This window comes from Tupaia chinensis, unplaced genomic scaffold (genome assembly GCF_000334495.1).
Source record: "Tupaia chinensis unplaced genomic scaffold, TupChi_1.0 Scaffold000147_1, whole genome shotgun sequence".
Lineage (NCBI taxonomy): Eukaryota > Metazoa > Chordata > Mammalia > Scandentia > Tupaiidae > Tupaia > Tupaia belangeri.
Window position 1 is genome coordinate 4,205,183 of NW_006159617.1, and position 26,755 is coordinate 4,231,937.

At 34.6% G+C, this 26,755-nt stretch overlaps 1 long non-coding RNA gene across 1 annotated transcript in view; it reads right to left on the bottom strand.

Annotated features, from left to right (window-relative positions):
- LOC102499693 (uncharacterized) overlaps positions 1–25,171 on the bottom strand; it is a 105,104-nt gene extending 79,933 nt beyond the window's left edge. Inside the window, exons 1-2 of the long non-coding RNA XR_003548915.1 lie at positions 25,141–25,171; positions 23,936–23,978 (exon numbers count right to left, since the gene is read on the bottom strand). This is a non-coding gene — a long non-coding RNA (uncharacterized LOC102499693). The remainder of the gene's footprint in view (positions 1–23,935; positions 23,979–25,140) is intronic.
- Positions 25,172–26,755: the final 1,584 nt, after the last annotated feature.

Sequence of the window (26,755 nt, forward strand, 5' to 3'; positions counted from 1 at the left end):
AAGCAATTGGTCTTAATTTCAGGGTTAGAACCAAGGAGCCAAGTCAATAATTGAACAGCATTTAAAGCATGTTGGAGAAAAAATAAGGAATGGTCCAACTGTATATCACAAGTCCTTCACTTTTAGCACCCTCAGTTATTGGAGTCATTAATGAGACAATAGCCTTTAAGGAGAATGGTTGGATACAGGGACTCCAATATAGGCCTATGCCATGGTTTCTGTCTAAACATGGAGCCCTAAGAAGAGGATGTCTGGAAAACCAGTAAGCTTTTTCAGTTGTTTTAAAACTTTTAAACCCTTTCCCTTCCCATGGCCAGGAGACATATGGGGCACTTGCTTAGTCTGTAGCTCGAAGAGCTCTTATTCTTTCCTTGTTACCTTAAGATTTGGCTTTGTTCTAACCATTTAACAATTTTTCAGGATTCTTCTGTGAGTTTCATGAAGAAATAAGGCACAGGTATTGTCTTTAGGACAAAACTAACACATGCAGCTTGGTCTGGGGAATAAAGATGCCACACTACAAAGTATTCAGTGGTATTTCTAGGCTCTTGAGTTTCCGTTGGGAAGAGGTCACATTCATGGTGCCTATCTAGAAATCCTTCAGATGTGAATTATGGGTCTCCCACTGATAATGTCAAATATCCAAATGTTTATACAGACAAAACTGTGATATACAAAGATTTCTTATGAGACTCCCCACTCTTCTTTTTGCCAACCCTTCTCCAAATGCTAACATGCCTCAGACTACCAGCTTGACACTGTTTTTTTTTTCATGTAGTATTTTAAAAATTTCTTTCTACATACCCCTCTCAATTCCCTAGTCTTGTCAGATTTTATATTCCCCATTTTCTTTCCAGCAATCACACCCACCAAGTAATTATCTCCAATGTCTGTCTAACTCATCTATGTCTCTCTGCCATAAAGATACAACTTTGGGGACCAGCAATGTTGTAATGGTTATATTGCTGGACTTCTATGTAGTTGATTATGGTTCAAGTTCCAGACCTGGTGGCTTAAAACTCATGCCAGGTGTGTGTGAGTGTGTGTCCAAGATCACCAGAGAATAGAGGAGAAGAGATTGTGGCATGATCATCTCCCCAGGGGGTGATTTCTTACTTTCTGTCTCTCTGGTGAGTGCATGCACCGTATAGCAAATCTCTCTCTCTCTCTCTCTCTCTCTCTCTCAAAAGAAAAGATGCAATATTGATGTGGTTAAGAAAACAAACCTATTCCTGTTCCAAGTAATTTGCAGTTACATGAAAGCAAGAAATTGGAGACTTCCTAATGAGACTTCACCTGAGAGCCGTAGCTTTCTAACTTTCATTTTTAACTTAGGCCCATTGTGAGAAATCCATTTTAGATCTGACACATACATACATCCACATAAATCAAAGAAGCAAAAACAAAGATCTCATAAAATAATATCATAGAAAAAAACACTACAATGGTTTCTATTTTCTTCTACTAGTTTCTCAATGCTGGTCAATTTTCACTAATTTTATATTGTTATGATCCACTATATAGTCACGTTCATTGTTTCAAAAGCACTGCCATGGAGGAAACCTCAGCAGCACCCTCTGTCCTGGTCCACCATGTGATGGACCCTATCAGGACTCAGGCCGCAGCTGTATACTGAAGCCAGCACTGGGAATGTGGACATTTGAGGGCGATGCAGTGCCTCCCGCCAGAGTCCAGCAGCCCACTCTTGATTCATTTTTCCTCCTGCATTTTCAGTAACAATGTGATCATATCACATGTACTATTCTTGTACTTCTCTGGTTTGCTTTCTCAAATATGCATAATGAGGGAAAATGAATAGCACTAATGTCATTTTGTTAAATATATCTATTATGGAGAGGCTATGGTTCAGTGATAATGGAGTTGTTTTAGTCCTTTTGAGTTCCTAGTATTGCATGCTGCAGTGATTTATGGAAGGCCAGGGTGTTTGGTCACAACAAAGGTTTATCACGTTAAACACCCACCCACTCCCTGCCTCTTTTGTACCACAATCCACATCAGTTTTTCTGTGTCTCAGCCCCTACATTCAATCCATCATGATTCCTTCCTCATAAACACACACACACACATACACACTACACTATCGTCCCAACTCCAGCTTATTTCAAGCTATCACTATCTCTTGCCTAGGACACTACAATGGTTTCCTAATCAAGATTTCCCTGTTTCCCATCTTGTCCTCCTACATATCACTGTCCATCCTAAGGCCAAGTTTTCGATTTCAAATATAAATTAATCAAGGCTATAGTCTGTTTAAAAAAAGAAATGTAAAGAAATATGGCATGCATGTGTGCAAATATGTGTGTATGTATGTAAAAATCTCTCTCCGTTTACTAGTGTGTTTTCTAAGAGAGGAACTCCACTTGAAATATACTGTTTTCCCAGCTAAAATCTTTAATTATTGTAGCTTTGGGTAGATGCAAAAATATGGTGACAAAACAATGAACACCATAAAAAGGGGGGGGCAGGGTTGGCAGGTTGGCATGGTGGCTAAAGGCGTTGAACTCTTACATGGTCAACTGCGGTTTGAGTTCCAGACCTGGTGGCTTTCTCTCTCTCTCTCTCTCTCTCTCTCTCTCTCTCTCCCCCTTTCTGGTCAAATTAAAACAAGATAAATAAATATTAATAAAATAATTCTTTTTTAAAAAGATGAACACCAGTAATTGAGTTTGTACAACTGATGCCCCCCCAACACACACATACATATATGAATCTGCAGTTTCTAAATCTAAAACTGGCCATGGCTTGCAGTGCCTAAGTGATCCAACTGATGCTACATTCTCTCCTGGTGCTCAGGCTTCAGGTACTACGCTTCCTCTCCTCATGTTTCAGCCATGCCTGGTACTTTTATATTCTCCAGACATACTGAGCTTTTTACCAGTTCAGAGTGTTCCTTGGCATGACTAGCACATTTCCATTCTTCATGTCTCAGTTCAAATGCCACTTTAAAGAAGCCAAAGGTGTTGAGACCAGAAGACAGTCTAGCAGTTACATTGCTGGACTACCACATGGACAACCATGGTTTGAGTCCTGGACATTGTAGCTTCAAAATTATGCCAGGCACGTATGAGTGCATGCCCAAAATCTTGGGAAGAGAATGGAGGGGAAGGGATTGCAGCATGTTGTTTCTGTTATTGCATTCATCACCAGCTGATGTGATTTTGTTTATTTATTTATTTGCTTATTTTTCTTCTCTCCAGTAGAATATAACATTTTAGAAGGCATGTTCTTTATTGAATTCCAGTAGTCCAAATAATACTTGTTACCTAGTAGGTCCTAAATAAATATATGTAATTAAGATTTGTTTTAATATGATGTGTGTTATATTCAAATAATAAAGATTGGTTTTTAAGCAGCATTTTCTTTATTGACAAAAAAATAACAAAATCCCATTGTGCTCTGTACTTTTAAGAACTGAAAGTTATTTTCAGAACACATCAAAATGCAATTTGCTTATTTGTTGGTTACTCATAAATGTTGACTTCTCAAATGATTGTGCTAATGGACATAGGTTATATTTTCCTTATTTATAAAAAATAATTCTGGTTTAAGATTCCTAGTATACACATAGGTAAAAGTACTTTATCTGACCTGGCAAATGTTCTTTATAGCATTTAATGATAAATTTCCATATCAGTTAAAAACAAAAGATTGTAAAACACAAGTCTAGTTATAAAAATCAGTTTAATCTTTGTTTCCTTTTTTTGTGAGAGGAATACAGTCAAGAATTTTCAAACTACTTTATAGCAATACTTTGTTAATAGATACTGCCACAGCTAGGATCCAAAATTTTAAGTACAGTCTGTGGAGCTCCTGAAAATTCTGTACATGTTTAAGTAAAACTAATATGTTTTCTGGATATTTGTAATTACTCAAAAACATACTTTTCAATTTTTAAAGGGCCCTGTATATTGTTTTCCATAATGGCTAAATGTAATAATGTTCACTACTACCAAGAGTAGATTATGGTTCTCTTTTCTGCACACACTATGGAACATCTGTTAAATCTTTTTTTTTTTTTTTTTAGAGGTTTTTGCTATAGGGCACATGTGCTCGCCAGAAAGACAGAGAGAGAGAGAGAGAAAGAGAGAGAGAGAGACAGAAAGCGAGAAATCACCCCCCCGGGGGGAAGACCACACTACAATCCCTTCTCCTCCATTCTCCTCTTGGGATCTTAGGAACGCATGCACACACACATGGCACTAGTTTAAGCCACCAGGTCCAGGACTCGAACCTGGTTGACTACATAGAAGTCCAGTGACATAGCCATTACTCTATCTGCTGGTCCCAACATTTGTTAAATCTTTTTGCTAATAGTCATCCTCATAAATGTGAGCTGATATTGCTATGATGGTTTTTAATTTGCATCTCCTGATTAGTGATGAGTAGTGATGTTGAACACCTTTTCATATGCCTGTTGGTAATTTTTATGTCTATTTTGAAAAATTGTTTATTCAGGTCTTTTTCAAAGTTGCGGGTTTTTTTTTTTAATTGAGTTATAAGAGTTCTTTATGAACTTTGGATATTAACCCCTGGATGTAGTTTTAAAATTTTTTTTCCCAGTCTGTAGGCTGTCATTTCAGTTTGTTGATTGTTTCCTTCACTGTGCATAGATTTTTCATTTTCTATAGTTCAATTTATTTATTTTTGCTTCTGCAGCTTGATTTTTTGGTGTGATATCTGAAAAATTATTACCAAAGCCATTGTCAAGGAGTTTTACCTCTATATTCTCTTCTAGGAATTTTATGGTTTCAAGTGTTACATTTAGGTCTTTCATGCATTTTTAAGTTGATTTTTGTGTATGGCATAATGTAAAGGCCCCCTAATATTACTCATTTCATGTGGCAATCCAATTCTCCAAATATCATTTATTGAAGAGACTAAGATTTCCCATTGTGTCCTCTTAGTGCCCTTGCTGAAAATTAATTGACTATATGTTTGAATTTATTTCTAGATTTTTGTTTATTTTATTTTAATTTTTTAAAGAATTATTTTATATAACTTTATTTATTCATTTATTTTTTAATTTCACCAGAGAGGGACAGAGAGAGAAAGAGAGAGAAAGTGAGAAAGCAAGTTGCCAGGTCTGGATCTTGAACCACAGTTGGTCATGTGGGAGTCCAGCACCCTTAACCATCTCACGCCACCTCCCAGCCTCTATTTCTAGATTTTCTACTCTGTCCCATTGGTCTATAACGCTGTTCTTATACTAGAATCATACTGTATTGATGATTATAGTTTGTAATACAATTTTAAATAAGGAAGTGTGATACCACCAACTCTTTTTTTCTCATTATTGCTTTTTTTATGAGAGGTTTTTTTCTTTTTTCACATGCATTTTAGAATCATTTCCCCTATTTCTGTGAGGAATACTATTGGAATCTAGACAGAATTTAACTGACTGTACATAGTTTTGGGTAATATGGACATTTTAACCATATGACCCAGCAATCACTTTTCTGAGTATATACCCCAAAGAAATGAAATCACTACCTTGTAAAGATATCTGCACCTCATTGTACAATGCAGTATTATTCACAATAGCAAAGCTATAGAAGCAATCTAAGTGTCTGCCAACAGAAGAAAGGGTAAAGAAACTAATGAGAAATGTAGGTCAAAGGCTACAAAGTAGCACATATGTAGGATGAACAAGCCTCAATATCTAATGTACAACATAAGGAATATAGTTAATATAATTGTATTTAAGATGTTAGTTAAATAAGTTGATTTTAGCTGATCTTATCACAAAAATAATGATTCGAGAAATATATATGTTACTTTACTTCAATTTTGTAAGCATTTTACCATCTATGTTTTTCCATAGCATCATGTCATAATGTCAAATATACACCTCTCCACCAAAAAGACCAGAAGAGCCCCCTGGGGGGCGGGGGGGGAAACAAGCTTTTGGGCTTAAGAAAAGCTTTCTATTACAAGTCAGTCCTCACTTGGTTAGGAATAGGATTATAATATATACCTCTATTCAATCCACATTGAAAGTTCTTATCAGTTAATTATTTCCCTATAGGCACATTCCTGGATATATTGAAACACTTAACCTATTCAAGCCAATTAGCCAAAACCCTTGTGCCTCTTGGCAGACACATTCTGTTATATTTTTCCATCACCATCAGTGTTGATTAGGACAGGAAGACTTTTAGTCAGCTTTAGAATACCTTTCTTTAACAACATTAGCACTATTGGCCTTCGAGTTCTAATGAGCAGTTATGAAGTACAAGTTTTTATGTTCACCAATCTTTATTATTTCCTTTAATTATACCTTAAACCTTTTGAAACAGGTACAATTATTATTCCCAAGTTGTAATAAGAAAAATAAGACCCTGAGAACTTAAGTAGGCTTCCTGGGTTGCAAGGCTGTGATTCAAGTCCAGTTACCTGAATGGCATGTTTGTCTAACCAATCTATTCTCTTATTTCCACGGCGTGGGATCAATTAGGAGACATTACTACTTTCTGGAAGCAGCTCCTCCTCATCATTGATTCTCCCACTCTGGCTTCTGTGCTCTGAGTGTTTTTCACAAACGAAAGAGTCTAATTCATGTGGCATACTCAGAACTACAAAAAGGCAGGCATTCATCTCTTCAGTATCTCTGCTTGTGTTCTACTTTCTCCAGTTTCCCCATGAACAGAGCAGGAAACCTCTGCTCTACTTCTGGATCTCTCTTCTTCCTTTCATATGCCTCTTCAGGAAGTGGGAATATACAGGAATAACAACCACTTCTTAAATATTGATAAGGAAAAGCTACTCACATAGCGGGGGAAGAAATGCCATCCTGATACTTATACTACTCCCATTTTATCACTCCTGTAAGACTACGCTGTCCCCCAGGAAGGAGGAGAGTGGAACAATGTCTAAAGGAGAAAACCTTCACACCATTTCTCAATCTCACGGCTCAAGACAAGTCCAAGGTCAATTTTCTTTCAGGCTTAACTTAATAACTGCTTGGAATAGGAAGAGAAAAGAGGAACGATCTATTTTCTTCCACACAGATAAGCAAGCACTCGGGTTCATGACTGATTTAACATTTTGTATTTGGGTGCTGCTCTCAGCATAAAGGTGATAGAAATGACTACAAATTTATATGAGGACATAAATAGAGATGGCATTTTAAGGTGTGATGAGTAAAAAACCTTCAGCTTTTGACCAAAGTCATTTTTTAATAAAATATTGACTAATAACTCTTTACTAAAATAAGTAAAGATGCATTTAAAGAGACAAGAAACTGGGCTTTGTCCAGCTTAAGCCATCCAGCTCCGCAAGTACATTCTCTCCACAAAGACATGTTTATCACAGGCTTGCAGTTACATAGTTTGGCAAATTAAGAATTCTATTTTTTTTCTTTTTCTATTATCCTATTTCTTTTATAAACTTTTTATTGTCATAAACCTTTAGACCCTAGTTTGTGAATTATTTTTCACAAATAGAGACATTTCCACATCAACTTGTTACAATTTCAAAGTCTCTAAAATATGAAAACAAATCAACAATATAAAATAAAAATACTATAGGAAATATTACCTAACAAATGTTTCAAGTAAAACAAGTTACTGTAAGTTTAGGCAGGCAATGAATCTTCCAGCACACACACACACACACACACACACACACACACACACCTGTATTTTATTTATTTATATATATTTATACACACACACATATACATTCTTAATGTGTTATCATTTGTCATACTTACAAAATAGCAATAAATTCAAGTTGAATTAAGAAGTGTTCCATATCCATCCCTGAGGACAGCTGATTATAGACCTGACCTTTTGAGATTCTGTGTATTTCCCACTTAATCAGTGTTGGAATGAACTTCTGCTAAGTGGGATATATAGGATTCCTATGGGAAATGTGAAGCCATTTAAAAAATAATGAGTCTTTTTTCCCTCTCCCTTTCCATTTTGAGCTCTCTTAGGCCATGGTAACAGTATTCAGCTATGCTACACAAAAACATAGCATGAGCAGGGACTCTGCACTATACAGAAAAGAAAAAACACAAAAAAAAACAAAAACAAAACTGAGCTTGGAAAGGTTTGGGAAAGCTCTCAATGTAAGAAACACTCTACAAAGGGATCAAAAAAATGCTTTACTTGCCCTTTTACTGGGGTGGGGGCGCGGGGAGAAGTGTTTGGTTGTAAAGAGTTCCTGTGGGGTTTTTAAGCTCCAGCACCTCAGATTTTGACAGTGTAATTGCACCCCTGTTGCCTGGGCAATCATATAGAATTGGAACCATCTCCATTTTGTCTTGTTACAGTAAACACTTGATAGTTTAGATATAATTTCACAAATGCTTTATTTGGGTCACTAGCACATTTCTCAGAACTCAAACATAAATATGTTGTATGTCATATGTATACACACACACCTACGTATGTGTGTCATGTGCCTCCAATCCTATTCCCTAATGCCTCTAATTTTCTTCCCCAATCTTCTGTGAAACTGAACAGCATAATAGATGTAATTAGACCTTCAGTAATAGGACCGAATGGAGCAAGCAATGAAATTCCTTCTAGGGAAGCAATCAGTGCATTAGGTCCCCAGAACTGAAACTGCTTTTAACAAGGTCTGGGGCTTAGGGAATGTGAGTCTAGGCTTCTACTGCTTCCCCAAGAGGAAGTTCTATCCAGGATGCAAATTTCCATTTACCATTTCTACAAAAGGGAGGAAAAGAACATTAGCTACTTTATTACACACATAATGAAGCAAACTGAGCTGCTAATATATTTTTTCTAGGCAGTAAATCAATGGTTCATAAATGCTCTGAAGTATAAATGTGTATTTCGTCAGTATTTAAGAATCATTCTCTATGTTTTGATCATCAACTTTTAGAAGAAGACAATCTCAAATTGTGTCAAAGGCAAACTTTATGCTTTCAAGAACATGCATAACTGTTTCTGTAAGGAAGTAGGATTTAATCAAATAAATATTCCTGAGACATATATTTAAATAGTCAATTTCGAAAACTGTAGCTATATTTGCAGATTTAATATAACTTATTTGGCTTTATTCAAATCCATGATGTACAGAAGTAAACTCTTGTGAAGAAAAGTGTACATCTTGGGACCAGCAGTTAATGTAATGTCTTTGTCGCTGGACTCCCATGTAGTTGACTGCTGTTTGAGTCCCTGACCCGGTGGCTTGAAGCTCAGGTTGGGCGCATGTGTGTGCATGCCCAAGATTCTGAGAGGAGAATGGAGGAGAAGAGATTGCAGAATGGCCATCCCCACTGGGGGGTGAGATCTTACTTTCTGTTTATCTCTCTCTTTCTGGCAAGCACACGTGCCCGTCTTACTTTCTGTTTCTCTATCTCTCTCCTTCTGGCAAGCACACGTGCCCTATAGCACAAACCTCTCCCCCCAAAAAAAGATTAAAAAACAAAGAAAAGTGTACATCTTTTGTACAATTTAATATACTCTTGAAAAGCCCCAAATGACAGACTAGAATAAAGAATAAAATTTTTCATAACCTTAAGGATAAACCTTAAGCTCTCTCATATAAATCCATTTGGCCTAATATACATTGGCCAATAGAATAGCTATTAATTACGATACATAAAACTTTCTCAAATAATGGATTAGGTTAAGTCTGGTTACTTTTTGGCTAGCTTTGTTGTTAAAGACTCTTTCCTAGATAGATTGCTAAAACTGTCAAAATTATTTGAACAATATGGATACACCCTGACAACATTACATTAAGACAAAAAAATAGTATGGCTTAAAAGACAACATTTTTGGTTTATATGTAATTTCCAGAATAGGTAAATCTAAGGATACAAAGATTAGTGGTTGCTTAAGATTTGGAGGTATGAGAGGATTGAGAAGTTATGGTTAGAGGGTACAGATTTTTTGTGTGCATGGTGATGAAAATGTTCTGTAATTGGCTGCAGCCATGGTTGCACAGCTCTGAATATGGTAAAAAACCATTGAACTGTACTCCTTAAATAGTACTGTATGTGAATGTGCCATATGTGAATTACATTACAGAAGTTAATAGGATGGATCTGGCAAATCTGAGGAATTTAAAATTACAATCCTTGATTCAGTTCCCTTAGTCCCTATTTCTTTTTTGCCATTTGATTCATCAAAATATTTTTTCTATTTTTTTGCCATTTGATTCATCAAAATATTTTTAAGAGACATTGTTGATATAGGGAATGTGCACTTGCCATAGAGACAGAGGCAGAGAGAGAGAGACAGAAAGTGATGAGAAATCACTCCCTGGGGGGATGACCATGCCACAATCCCTTCTCCTCCATTCTCCTCTCAAGATTTTGAGCACACACACAGTGCCCAGCTTGAGTTTTAATCCATGGGTTCAGGACTCGAACTGCAGTCAGTTACGTGGGAGTCCAGCAATGTAACCATTACACCATATGCTGGATCTCATGAAAAAAATTTTCAAAGATTGATCCATCCTTCACTAAGGATATGAATTTAATTGCGAGACATTATTAGGGCTGAGTCTTTGTGTTTATCTTTTTTAGACAAGTATGTGATAGAGAGCTTGGAATATCAAAGATTCTAAAAAGACTTTGATACATAATGTAGATATGGTCCTACCTTCTTAAAGGTTATGATTAAATGCAGATACTTAGAAGAATGGAAGAAGTTTGCATATCATGGTAAAGAAAATTCAAGATGACTTAAGAAGAATATTTAGCTCAGAATTGTCAAAGCAGAAAGATGGCTGAATGGTGTAATAGCTAAACTATATTACAAGGGATAGAGCATACTCCAGGAAATGTCAAAATGTGAAGCAAACTGTTCAAGCAGCAGGCATATCATATATTAAAAATAGAGACATTGAAGAACGTGGCTCTGGTAGAATTGTGCAAAGTTCAGTATCATTTGAGTCTCAAAGGCAAGAGAGAATGTAGTCAAAGGAAAGAACTGAAAAATATACATCTAAATGATAAAAGTTTTTATGAGGCAAGGAAATATGTTTGGAAATGGAAAACCAGTGAAGGGTTTTAATGAGTGCAATGGTGTGATATACTTTGTATTAGAGATCACTCTGTCAACATTTTTAATAGTGGATTAGAAGACTGAAAGATAAGTGGTAACAGCTGTAAAATCCAGATAAAGATGACGATGATGTCTGCTAGAAAATGGCAATAGAATTAAAAAGAAAAGCAAGTTAATTTTAGTTATTTTTAGGACATTGAATCATTGCACTGGACTTCATTAAGTAGAGTGATTTTGAAGAGAAGGGAAGTTTTAGAGATAATTCCCACATCATTGACCTCTACACTCATATTTTTAAAATGAATAAAATGCATTTATTATTATTATTATTATTTCATTGTAGGGCAGGTGTCACCACATGAATTTTTTCAGAGTGTATGATTTTTCTGAGAGTGAGAGACAGCAAGAGAGAGGAGACTAAGCATCCTGAAGAATGGTCCAATCCACGTTCTCCCCAGCCTTCCTATTCAGCCAGGACCATGAGTGGATAGTGTCAGTCCTCTGACCATTCTTCATTACCATTGAGTTGGCTATTTTTAGTCTTTGGCTTTCCATACAAACTTTACAATTAGTTTGTTGACAACTGCAAACTAACTTTCTGAAATTGTGGTTGTGATTGTGTTGAGATCTATAGATCAAGTTAGGAAAAACTAATTCTTGCCCATGTTAAATTTTATTTATAATCATGACATATCTGTTTGTTTAGATTTTCTTGATTTCTGTCATCAGAGTTGTTTTCTTTTTATAGATCTTATGCATATTTTACTAGTTCATATCTGATTATCTCATTACTTCTGAAGATAATGTAAATAAGATTGTGCTTTTTAATTTCAAAACTAATTGGTCACTGCTGTGTAAACAATTTACTTTTGTAAACTAACCCTGTATCCTGCAAACTTGCTATATGCTTATCAGTTCCAGGAGTCTTTTTCTTGATTCTCTGCAATTTCTAAATAGAAAAATCACCATTTATTAACAAAGATATTTATTGTTTCTCAATCCATATGGCTTTCTTTTCTTTTCTTGACTTATTGCACTAGCTAGGATTTCTAACTGCCTATTAAATGGGCATGTTAAGAGAGGACTTCTTTGCCTCACTTCATATTTTTTAAAAATACGATATTTTCTTTAGTTTGTTACTATGATAAATCAAATTACTCAGTTTTAGCTTGCCTGGGGCATATAATTATTTTATATATTATTGGAGTCACATTGTTAATATTCTGTTGAGGATTTTTGCATTTATGTTCATGAGAACTACTGATCTGTAGTTTTCCTGTCTTTAGTTTTGTTACCTTCACTTTTTAAGCTAGAAATGTGAAGTATAGACAGAAATACATGGAGTAAAGAAGTGGAAATGTAGTGTACAGATGGAAATGTATGGATAAAAGAAGTGTATGTGTTTGTGTGTTTGCATTTACTTCTCAATGATTTTCTCTATTCTGTTTCTTCTTAAGTAGTCTGGATGCAATTGGATCCTCTTTCCTAATTTTCCATCCTTTTTCTCTAAAGTTAGAACCAGAGAGTTAGGAATACCAGAGGTCCTCAAATCCTGACACTCCCATATAAATGAGAACTTCTGGAGGATTTCGTTTTCTAAAATAGATCTGAAAAAAATAGAGGTATCTTTCCTACTCCATGTCTTTCTGTGGATATTCATTATCATATGCACACACATGCCTTATAGTGTCATATGTGGCTATTTGTCTAATAAAATCACCTCTGCTCACAGCTGAATTATTTTGGAGTTTTCTCTGTTAATATTCGACTAATTTACCAAGAAAATCTGATACTGCATATTTCAGAACCTCTCCATTACCTTTAAGTTACTTCTTTACCTCTGGCTAGAAGGATAACCTTACAAGGGCTAAAGATATAGAAAGATGACATGGGACTGTTGGAGACATATTTGTATATTTTTCATCTTATCCCTATATAAATAAATTCAAAAAGCTAAAGTATTCTTGCCCTTAAATTGCCTCAAACTAATCGTCTTAGCAGAGCATTGGTGCCAACGAAGACAAACTGTAAAATATGAGGTGTACAATAAAGAATGGGAGATTTTCTGCTTCTAAGTATGAAATATTGTAGTACCAAATTACATGCGATAGAAAAACATAAGTGAATACCGTTAGACTTTCCTTTGGTCAAGGTCACCAAAGATTGGTGGGGGAGCTGACAATGCAGAGTACACATTTTATATCCCAAACACCAGTTTTAATCAGATTTTAAAAACTGTAGCGTACCACAGAAATAAATCAAATCCAACACACAAATAAATCACTACTGATGAAACATGCAGAGTAATGAATAGAAAACAACAGCCACTGGGGAAAGAAAAAAATAAGAAATATACAAATAAATTCCTTATAAAAGCAGATAATTAATAGTAACATCTCAAATCAAATCACATAAAGACTTCATGATGTTTCTTTTATGCCCATTATGTATTTATTCATTATATTTTATTATTGTTCATGTAGCCTAAAAAGATTTCAATCATAGTCAATTGTTATAGTGTCTATAATGTTAAGAGGTGACTGGAGAAAGAAGAGACTTAAATAATCTCAGTGCTTTTCCTAGAGAGTTCTAAGGGTAGAAGTGTCCATCAAGAGGTTAAGGAAGTCTAGACAAAGTGGGACAATAATAGTTCTGTGTATTATCTATTACATTTTCTCTTGAAGAATATTTTTCCCTTTTTACTTTTCTTTCACAGATTTTTAATAACATCTTAGAATTTTAACAAAAAATAGGTAAAATCTGCTTCTTCTTTTCACAAACATTGGCTTATAATTAATTACTGAAGCATTGATTTGTAATTCTAGACTGTATAACTAAGGACATTAAGACATAGGAAAAATACTTCTGATTTTTAAAAGTATCTGAAAAATTACCTTTAAATAAATTGTATAAAAAACAATAGTATTATTTAAATAACCACACTACCTGTAATTGTTTCCTCTGTAAGAAACATGGTACATACACTTCTAGATACAGAGCTTCCTTTTAACTGAGGAGAATCCCAGAGCAGTAATTTCAAATTACAGGAACTATGATAATGACTGATTCAATCAAAACAAGTTTATTTATTTATTCTTTTTCCAGAGAAGTAAAACTTTTATTTTCACTGTCCAGATATCAGTCAATATACTGGGAGAGCCTGCAGAAACCCTCACTACAGTCTTGCCTCTTAAATACTCTGCACATGAACACTACCATGGGACAGACATTCAGGTTTCTTAGGGTTGCATTCCCCTTTCCTGTAGTCTGTCCTTAAAGCCCAATAATATCCTGGAGTTTTTACTGATTGCATCTGTTCTGTTGAATTTTTTTTTATCCAAAATATGCTTACTTTGATTAGAGAAATGCTATCATCCACACAAACAAGAGTTCAAGCACCTTCCCTTGTGTATCTGTCATTGGTGTTACACATATATGTGAGTTTGACATAAAAGGCACTGGTATACAGATACATGGTTGCAGGCCAACAGGTGGCATGGTGATTAAGGCACTGGACTCCCACATGGCCAAACACTATTCGAATCCTGGATCTGGTGGCTTGCTTTCTCACTTTCCCTCCTTCTCTCATTGGTAAGAGTATGTGCACTACAGCAAATTCAAAAAATATAATAAGACATAAAATTTTAAAAATTCTTTTGGGACCAGCAGTTAGCGTAATGGGTATGTCGCATGACTCCCATGTAGTCGACCGCGGTTCGCGTCCCGGAGCCGGTGGCTTAAAACTCATTTGGAAATGGAAAACCAGTGAAGGGTTTTAATGAGTGCAATGGTGTGATATACTTTGTATTAGAGATCACTCTGTCAACATTTTTAATAGTGGATTAGAAGACTGAAAGATAAGTGGTAACAGCTGTAAAATCCAGATAAAGATGACGATGATGTCTGCTAGAAAATGGCAATAGAATTAAAAAGAAAAGCAAGTTAATTTTAGTTATTTTTAGGACATTGAATCATTGCACTGGACTTCATTAAGTAGAGTGATTTTGAAGAGAAGGGAAGTTTTAGAGATAATTCCCACATCATTGACCTCTACACTCATATTTTTAAAATGAATAAAATGCATTTATTATTATTATTATTATTTCATCGTAGGGCAGGTGTCACCACATGAATTTTTTCAGAGTGTATGATTTTTCTGAGAGTGAGAGACAGCAAGAGAGAGGAGACTAAGCATCCTGAAGAATGGTCCAATCCACGTTCTCCCCAGCCTTCCTATTCAGCCAGGACCATGAGTGGATAGTGTCAGTCCTCTGACCATTCTTCATTACCATTGAGTTGGCTATTTTTAGTCTTTGGCTTTCCATACAAACTTTACAATTAGTTTGTTGACAACTGCAAACTAACTTTCTGAAATTGTGGTTGTGATTGTGTTGAGATCTATAGATCAAGTTAGGAAAAACTAATTCTTGCCCATGTTAAATTTTATTTATAATCATGACATATCTGTTTGTTTAGATTTTCTTGATTTCTGTCATCAGAGTTGTTTTCTTTTTATAGATCTTATGCATATTTTACTAGTTCATATCTGATTATCTCATTACTTCTGAAGATAATGTAAATAAGATTGTGCTTTTTAATTTCAAAACTAATTGGTCACTGCTGTGTAAACAATTTACTTTTGTAAACTAACCCTGTATCCTGCAAACTTGCTATATGCTTATCAGTTCCAGGAGTCTTTTTCTTGATTCTCTGCAATTTCTAAATAGAAAAATCACCATTTATTAACAAAGATATTTATTGTTTCTCAATCCATATGGCTTTCTTTTCTTTTCTTGACTTATTGCACTAGCTAGGATTTCTAACTGCCTATTAAATGGGCATGTTAAGAGAGGACTTCTTTGCCTCACTTCATATTTTTTAAAAATACGATATTTTCTTTAGTTTGTTACTATGATAAATCAAATTACTCAGTTTTAGCTTGCCTGGGGCATATAATTATTTTATATATTATTGGAGTCACATTGTTAATATTCTGTTGAGGATTTTTGCATTTATGTTCATGAGAACTACTGATCTGTAGTTTTCCTGTCTTTAGTTTTGTTACCTTCACTTTTTAAGCTAGAAATGTGAAGTATAGACAGAAATACATGGAGTAAAGAAGTGGAAATGTAGTGTACAGATGGAAATGTATGGATAAAAGAAGTGTATGTGTTTGTGTGTTTGCATTTACTTCTCAATGATTTTCTCTATTCTGTTTCTTCTTAAGTAGTCTGGATGCAATTGGATCCTCTTTCCTAATTTTCCATCCTTTTTCTCTAAAGTTAGAACCAGAGAGTTAGGAATACCAGAGGTCCTCAAATCCTGACACTCCCATATAAATGAGAACTTCTGGAGGATTTCGTTTTCTAAAATAGATCTGAAAAAAATAGAGGTATCTTTCCTACTCCATGTCTTTCTGTGGATATTCATTATCATATGCACACACATGCCTTATAGTGTCATATGTGGCTATTTGTCTAATAAAATCACCTCTGCTCACAGCTGAATTATTTTGGAGTTTTCTCTGTTAATATTCGACTAATTTACCAAGAAAATCTGATACTGCATATTTCAGAACCTCTCCATTACCTTTAAGTTACTTCTTTACCTCTGGCTAGAAGGATAACCTTACAAGGGCTAAAGATATAGAAAGATGACATGGGACTGTTGGAGACATATTTGTATATTTTTCATCTTATCCCTATATAAATAAATTCAAAAAGCTAAAGTATTCTTGCTCTTAAATTGCCTCAAACTAATCGTCTTAGCAGAGCATTGGTGCCAACGAAGACAAACTGTAAAATATGAGGTGTACAATAAAGAATGGGAGATTTTCTGCTTCTAAGTATGAAATATTGTAGTACCAAATTACATGCGATAGAAAAACATAAGTGAATACCGTTAGACTTTCCTTTGGTCAAGGTCACCAAAGATTGGTGGGGGAGCTGACAATGCAGAGTACACATTTTATATCCCAAACACCAGTTTTAATCAGATTTTAAAAACTGTAGCGTACCACAGAAATAAATCAAATCCAACACACAAATAAATCACTACTGATGAAACATGCAGAGTAATGAATAGAAAACAACAGCCACTGGGGAAAGAAAAAAATAAGAAATATACAAATAAATTCCTTATAAAAGCAGATAATTAATAGTAACATCTCAAATCAAATCACATAAAGACTTCATGATGTTTCTTTTATGCCCATTATGTATTTATTCATTATATTTTATTATTGTTCATGTAGCCTAAAAAGATTTCAATCATAGTCAATTGTTATAGTGTCTATAATGTGTTAATGTGACTGGAGAAAGAAGAGACTTAAATAATCTCAGTGCTTTTCCTAGAGAGTTCTAAGGGTAGAAGTGTCCATCAAGAGGTTAAGGAAGTCTAGACAAAGTGGGACAATAATAGTTCTGTGTATTATCTATTACATTTTCTCTTGAAGAATATTTTTCCCTTTTTACTTTTCTTTCACAGATTTTTAATAACATCTTAGAATTTTAACAAAAAATAGGTAAAATCTGCTTCTTCTTTTCACAAACATTGGCTTATAATTAATTACTGAAGCATTGATTTGTAATTCTAGACTGTATAACTAAGGACATTAAGACATAGGAAAAATACTTCTGATTTTTAAAAGTATCTGAAAAATTACCTTTAAATAAATTGTATAAAAAACAATAGTATTATTTAAATAACCACACTACCTGTAATTGTTTCCTCTGTAAGAAACATGGTACATACACTTCTAGATACAGAGCTTCCTTTTAACTGAGGAGAATCCCAGAGCAGTAATTTCAAATTACAGGAACTATGATAATGACTGATTCAATCAAAACAAGTTTATTTATTTATTCTTTTTCCAGAGAAGTAAAACTTTTATTTTCACTGTCCAGATATCAGTCAATATACTGGGAGAGCCTGCAGAAACCCTCACTACAGTCTTGCCTCTTAAATACTCTGCACATGAACACTACCATGGGACAGACATTCAGGTTTCTTAGGGTTGCATTCCCCTTTCCTGTAGTCTGTCCTTAAAGCCCAATAATATCCTGGAGTTTTTACTGATTGCATCTGTTCTGTTGAATTTTTTTTTATCCAAAATATGCTTACTTTGATTAGAGAAATGCTATCATCCACACAAACAAGAGTTCAAGCACCTTCCCTTGTGTATCTGTCATTGGTGTTACACATATATGTGAGTTTGACATAAAAGGCACTGGTATACAGATACATGGTTGCAGGCCAACAGGTGGCATGGTGATTAAGGCACTGGACTCCCACATGGCCAAACACTATTCAAATCCTGGATCTGGTGGCTTGCTTTCTCACTTTCCCTCCTTCTCTCATTGGTAAGAGTATGTGCACTACAGCAAATTCAAAAAATATAATAAGACATAAAATTTTAAAAATTCTTTTGGGACCAGCAGTTAGCGTAATGGGTATGTCGCATGACTCCCATGTAGTCGACCGCGGTTCGCGTCCCGGAGCCGGTGGCTTAAAACTCATGCCAGGTGCATGTGCATGCGTGCCCAAGATCCCGAGAAGACAATGGAGGAGAAGGGATTGCAGCATGGCCATCCCCCCTGGGGGGTGATTTCTCGCTTTCTATCTCTCTGTCTCTCTCTGTCTGTCTGTTTGTCTGGCAAGCACACACACCCTATAGCAAAAACCTCTAAAAAAAATTCTTTAAAAAAAATATGGTTTTAGTTCTAAAAGAAGTTGTACAGGCTGAAGAGATCTCAATGTGTATCTAACTCTAACTTGAAAATATCAGCCTTCTCAATATAGTATATCCCATGAAAGAGCTTAAATGACAAGAATCCTTTGATAACCACTTTTCCTGCTTTAGTTTTATCTATACAGAAATAATACCATATTTACTGTTTGAGTTTTGATTATCTCTAGAAAATAAATAACAACTTCTTACTGCCAAGTAACACAGATCCACTTACAGAGTACAGTTTCATATTTAGTTAAACCAAAATGAAAATTCTTGGAGGATGTTGATTATCTTCTCCTTTCTTGTAGAATTAAGTGGTATGCAAAGTTCTGGTATAAACTCTTAACTCAGGAATTGTTTTTAGAACATCTTAATACTATGCTAATTGTACATCAAAAATAAAGTAAGTTTTTATTAAGGATTTAGAAAACATATTCAATTTTTGGAAATATGTTGACTTCTGGCTTTCTCTTAAAATGTGGAATGAGAATCACTCTCACCTTCACAAAAATAAAAATAAATTAATCTAAAAAACTCCAACTCCTAGCAAAACCATTAAAAAGCAGGGAGTGTAAGGCAAATTCTAACTTTAAATTCAAGGAAAGGTAAGGGCCTGCAGGGGAAGATGTGAAATGAGCACTCGTTTAGCTGGGTCAATGTAGGACACTGGACACCACACAAACTGGTAAGAACTCAGTTAAGTAAAGTACTAAATTGTTAAGGATGAATGTGGATTGGCACAAAAATTCAGAACTCACCGGGTTTCAAGCTCTTCTCCATGAACCTTACCAGTGGCTCATATGAAAGATTCAAAACAAAGCGTATGTCATGAAAAAATGTTCCTCTTCATGCAGATCTGAAGTAGGGAATAGTGGTCCACAAAAATACAGAACTCAAGATAATTTACACCGGGTTTCAAGCTCTTCTCCATGAACCTTACCAGTGGCTCATATGAAAGATTCGAAACAAAGCATATGTCATGAAAAAATGTTCCTCTTCATGCAGATCTGAAGTAGGGAATAGTGGTCACTGTGGGAAAGGCAAAAAGCCCTGCCTGGATTCTCCTCCTATATCTCTCATACAGAATAAAAATCTATGAATTCTTTAGACACCCCCTCTTTCAAGGAACATGTGAAAAACCATTGCAGCTAGGAAGAGTATAAGATTAAAAACCTCCTATGTTCGGAAAGTGGTACAAAAATTAACTGGACCCGTACGTAAAACCCTCATTGTTGAGGAGAATGCAGGATTATTAAAAAGACTAAAGACTGCATTCATAGACCCATGGAAACAGTGCCTACCTAAATCTTAACCAGAGCATGCTCTTCTATCCCAACCCCAACATCAGGCTAATAAATGTTCACCAATAAATAATAGCATGAAACTGCCAATAGAATAGCAAAAGAAGGACTCTCTCTGAAGTATTGGTAAAAAGGAAATACCTAAATTGAGAGAGAAAACATTGCAAAAATTTAAAAACTTTTAACAAACCAACCTATATTGTATATATAAGCTTAAACTAGAGAAATTTGAGGACTGTAATAACTAGGGTAGCTATGGCAATAACAAAACCCTTGTAACTAGAATTGCAACAAAGAGACAGAATTGACCAGAAGAAATATTTTCATAGGTAGCAATTAAATGATTTCCCAAATTAGATACTAAGCATAGTCTCTGGACCTCGAAGAAAAAGCAAAAAAAAAAAAAATACTGACATAGACACATACTCATACAGATAATCATACACACACACATCAATAATAATATTAGAAAAACTAGACCTAAAAACAAGAAAGTATTACTGTAAGTACTCACCAAACAAAGTATAACAATTCTAAATATATACACACTTAACACCGCAACTTTAAAATACATAAAGCAAAAATAAATAGCATGGAGGAAAAAAAAAAAAGGAAGGATAAATACACAACTATTGTTGTGTACTTCAGCAGTTAGTTCAGTAATCCATAAAAACAAACACAGAGAAAAACCAATAAGGACATAGAGGATCTGAATGGCATATCAACCAAATTGTCTGAATTACACTTACAGAAAACTTCATTCAACAACAGTAGATATGCGGTTACCACAATAGACATCCTTCAAGAGAAATCATATTCTGGGCCATCATACAAAACATAACAAGTTTAAGAGATCTGGAATCATACAGCGAAAGCTATTTACAGTCGAATCTCTCTTTGGCTATCCATTAGGCACCTTGGTAATGAAAACTGTGTAAGTCATGATAGTGATGTTATTCTGGAAATAAGGATTATAGCTTTAGGGGACCAAAAGATGGTGTAATGGTTATATCACTGGACTCCCATGTATTTGACTATGCCTTGAATCCTGGACCAGGCAATTTAAAACTCACGCTGGGCATTTGTGCTTGTGTGCCCAAAATCCCTAGAGGAGACTAGGAGATAAGGAATTATGGTTAGGACATCACCCTGGTGGGTGAGTTCTCACTTTCTGTCTCTCTGTCTCTTCAGCACAAGCATGTGCATCCTGTAACAAAAATCTCTCTCGAAAAAAGAAAGAAAGAAGAGAGAAAAGAAAAGAAAAGAAAAGAAAAGAAAAGAAAAGAAAAGAAAAGAAAAGAAAAGAAAAGAAAAGAAAAAAGAAAAGATTACAGCTTTAGGATCCACATTTACCACCATGTGGTTTGCTAGGCAAAGCTAGGATAAGTTAAAGTTGGTCTCTGAAGAAAGCATTCTCTGTTACAAAATGCATACGTCCCATCTATATGTGGATCCAAAAATGGGTGGTCAACGTTATGTCCATAACTGAGAGCAATCTTTTGGTTCTTCCAATTTTAACACCTATACTACAGAAATGATTGGTCTGTTGGCTTTTCATAGTCTGGCTATGAAAAGGGCTTAGAACATAACATCCATTATTTAGATTCCATTGGCGCATGCAAGAGCTGTCAAGCTATGTTTCAACCATGTTGCTACCCATATTTACTCAGGTTTTTGAACACAACAATTACAACCATCCCAGCTAGCACCATAATCCCATTGATAACAATGGCCTGAAAAATCTGATTTCACGTTTGATCTTTGACCACTGACAGCTTTCAAGTCCCACACCTTCTCTTTCTTCTGTTTTCTCATATCTGGAATAACTTTTTTTTTTTTAAAGGATATCAGTTCCCTTTCTTTGTGCCCCCTGAGTTCAAATAACATAAACCCTGGTACACAGAGAGAAAAATCCTAGCCCTAGATCCACCTCTTAGGCAGAGTCAAAACCAAAGCCAGCATACCATCACTCTCTCCTTGTTCTATTACACTGGTAATACAAATTACACTTGTCTTACTTTACCAAGAATTCTTTACAGGAGAGATAAACTTTCTTTTAAATTTTCTTTGAGAATGTGGCATCGTCATCTACAACATCCAACTCACTAATTTGGTGAGACTCTATGCTGTCTCTATGGGACGACTAAATACATGTTCTTAGATTGTAATGGCATTAATCTAGACATCAATTACAGAGGATGTCTGTAAAAATTATCTAAATATGTAAAAAATTAAGCACACACACACAAAAAACCCCTCAATAATTAAAGTTTTGGCCCAGCAGGTAGTGTGGTGATTAAGGAACTGAAATCCCACATGGCTGACCACAGTTTGAGTACTGAACCTGCTGGCTTGAAAATCATGCCTGGCACAAGTGGATGTATATGTGCCCAAAATCCAAAGAGGAGAATGAAGGAGAAAGGATTGCAGTGTACCCATACCCCTGGAAAATGATTTCACACTCCCTTATCTATGTCTCTGTGGCAAGTGCACATTCCCTGTAGCAAAAACTTAAATAATAATAATTCAAATTTCAAAAGTTACAAGGTAAGCTAGAAAAGATTTTGAATTGGATAAAAATGTAAACATGAAAGGTATTCAAAAAGTTTATGAGAAATGTATATTATGAACAAACTATTCATGGCTTTTAAAATGATTACAATAGAATAAATGCATACATTAATTCTACTTTCCACAAGCATCTTTACTTCCCTTCATACAACATATCAAAAATGTGAGGATGTAGCTAAAGTGATGGCAAGAGGAAGATTTATGACATTAAATACTATATTGGAAAGAAAGCAAGTCCCACATGAATGATCTATGCATCCTTCTTAGAAATTAAAAATAGAGGGACCAGCAGTTAGCGTAATGGCTATGTCGCTGGACTCCCACGTAGTCGACAGCAGCTCACATCTCAGACCCAGTGGCTTAAAACTCATGCCTGGTGCATGTGTGTGCGTGCCCAAGATCCCAAGAGGAGAATGGAGGAGAAGGGATTGTGGCATTGCCATGCGCTCTGAGGGGTGATTTCTCGCTTTCTGTCTCTCTGTCTCTCTCTGTCTGTCTGACGAGCGCACGTGCTCTATAGCAAAAACCTCTAAAAGAAAAAGAAACTAAAAATAGAAAAATGAATTAAGCCAAAAGCAAATAGAATATAATAAAAAAAGAGCAGAAATGAATAAAATGTAGACCAGAAAAACAAATCTATCAAACTAAGGCTGATTCTTTTACAAGTTCAATAAAATGGTAAATGTCTAGTTTGTATGACCAAGGGAGTGGGAAGCAGAAGAAAGGGAAAATACTCAAATAACAAATAGCAAAAATTAATGAAGAGACATCACTACAGACCCTATAGATATTTAAATGTCAAGGAATAGTGTAAGCAACTCTAAATCCATAAATTCAATAACCTAGATACAGTAGACACATATTTTAAAAGTTAAAACTACCAAAATTTACTCAAAGTGATATTTACTTGATGCTCAACAATGTACACTACTATTCTGGAAATTTTACTAAAAATAAAAATTAGATAACACCAAAGAGAAAAATCTCTTATTCACAGTATTATTTTGCTATCACTTTTTAATAAAAGGAATACATATTTATTCTAAATATAACTGCTAAGTCAGAATGATAATATTAGGACGTCATCATTGTCCTATATGCCCCTACAACTTACATGCCCCTTTAAAAAAATCATATGTCTATATTCCATTCAAATAAGATAAATGGGATGTAATTACTATTGTTAGGTATAGATCATTTTTCCTCTTGGATCATTTATTTCTATTTTATTTCCAAGCCTGATTTTTAAAAAGTAAATTGATACTTTTGTGAAAACTAGAAGTCTTGTGGATCTTTTATGGTCATAAAAGTTTGGAAATTCTTACCTAAATATGTCTAGATATGAACTTCTTTTGCATTTTTGTTTGCCTAAAGGATGAAAAAAAATAATTTTCAAAGGAAATTCTTTCATTAGGGGAAGAAAAATTTTTATTTGTGCAATTTCATTTTTGTTTGCTTAATATCCTTTTATCTCTAGTCAAAAAATGAGAAGATAATGATGACTGAGAAGTTTTCTGTAGCTTGTTTCCTGTTATTCACTCATTTCATTGTATATTTAAATCTCCATATAATACACTTACAGCAATTTTTAGAAAGCTCTCACTAATGGTTCTTCTTTTAATGAAAACAATTTAAAATCCTGGAATATGATGTGGATAAAATATTCATGTAATCGGCTCACATTGAATCAAATAAACTAATACAATGGCTGACCTTAAGTGATTCTTGTTCTGCTTTGCTTTCGTTGTCATTGTTTTTCATTTTTATTTTAAGTGTAGAAAACTTCTTTAGGAATTGTTAGAATCATTTACTATTTAAATAACAGACTATTAAACACTTATAAATTAATTCTGGGTTTTGGTATTTTTGTATTGAAAGTTATATTGATATCAAGACCCAAGATATATTCCAAACAGGTCATGAAGTCTAATTAACCTTTTCTCACATTCAACTACTTTAAGTTACATGAACTTGACTCTGTCCTCTAAATATAACAATACAATTTTGGCATCTCATTAATAAACATGACAGCATTTATTAACACTGCCATGTAACTAAAGTAAAACTTCATCAATTCAAATCTCAAGGAACCAGAAGTAATCAAGCTAGAACTAAACAGGAACAAATTATCTGACATCATATTTTAGTGACAGGAGTGCTGAGAGCTAAACAACTTGCTGTTTCCTGTCAAACACTCTTGATTACTTGTCAGTGTGGAAAAAGTTGGTAGAGTATGGAATGAAAGGTTAATTTACTTACACTAATATAACCTCTCTCTCTCCCTTCTTCTGAAAAAAATAGGAAGGTCATTAACTGAAGTTTTATAAATCAATTTCTATGAATTCAGGACTCATGGGATTATGGACTTTACATTACAAATATAGTAGTATTTGAGGTTTTCTGTGCCAAAACATTTTATATTAGATTATTATTTTTATCTGACAACACCATCATTAAATGTATAATGACAAAAAAGTATGCATTTTTTGTTAGTTTTATGTCAGAATTCTAAAACCAACTATTTACTTACTCATTGGTCATTCATTTATTCATTCATAAAATATCTTTCCATTTCTGCTTTCTTCCTTCTGTTTCTTTATTCCTTTGCAAATAAAATATTAAAATGTTTTTTAGTGCAAGGTAATAGTAAGGTATATACTACTCTTTTATTTTGGGGTAATTATGTATCTTTATTTGAAAAACTAGCACACTATTTGCTCATCTGTATTGATGGTGGACATTAATACTGAGTATTTAGGCAACAGAATTTTTTTTAAAAAAGCAGTTGATATTTAATACACTGTTTACACATAATCACATTTAAATTTCACAATTCTTTTAAAAAGGTAGTTTCAATCCAATTATAGGAATATAAGGCTCCCAGAAAAATACAGCTGGTGTTAAACATCAACATTTTTCTCCACTTCTTTTGAAGTCCAACTATTATTTCTTAATACCACACAATTACAATGTTCATGTATGTAGAGATAATAGGATAAAGAATGATATACTCTTTTTCCAACTTTGCTATTCATTGATTGTTGTTCTTGCTCTTTGTATTGATCTTAAAATGGAATACAAATGCTTTTTTTTCCTTTCATGCCCTTCCTTCCTCTTTTCCTCTTTCTTCTTTCCTCCTTCCCTCCCTTGTTTCTTCCCTCTTTCTTTGTATCGTAAGTAGACATATGTTTAAATGAGTGATTACTTAAGTAAACCATTATCAAATTAGCAAGTGTACTCTCTTGTCTGGGCTATGTAAAATAAAATTTAGCAAAATGAGTACTATAAATTTTGGATGGACATATGTTCTTTCATATTTAATGATTTTTAGTGCAAAGAAACACTTTTAAAATCTGCCTTGAGTTATCTAAACTTTAGATGAGCAGGTCGGTCCATAAGTATCAGTTATATTTTTAGAAATAAGAGAAAATTACTCATCAGAGCCTCTAAACAGCATATGTTCTTTCCTTTCTATTAACTATAGACAAATACCAAGCTTAACTGTAAACTTTGTTTGGCTGTGAAGACAAAATACGGGTACAAATATTTGAAATGATGCCAATCTCATTCTACCCTCAATTTAGAAAACAGAACAAACTAGTGCTTTCAGGGATTAAACTACTGATTTTCTACCGAGACTTCACTCCCAAAGCCCATCTACAATTGGGTAGGGCCTCCCCTTTATCCTCTCTGTCTCTGTCTTTTCATTTCATTAATTTTTTTTTTTAATTTAAGGTAAAGTATTTTCTTGGCTTTCAGAACCTCCTGTCTCTTGCTAATTCTTGCCTTTTATCCCATCCATCTAGGAGATGTAAAAACTCCACTGGAGTTGGAACTACTGCTTTCATGTGGCACACGAGCATGCTGCAAGATTTTCATGTTTTTAGAAAAAAAAATTGTTTTTGTGAGTTGTCTTTTCTTTTCTCTATCTCTCTCTTTTCTTTCCCTTTTTCTTTTACCTTCACCATTTTGCTTGTCATTTTTCACACACTGAGTGTTTAGACAGGTCTAAGTGAACTGAAGTCAAGCACCTGAATGCTATGAGGGTCCCACTGAATCTGCCACACAGAGGAACAAAAATGAAATGGCAGTGAGTTCACAGATCACCTCCTAATGCACTTCTCTGAACACTCAGATTGAACTTC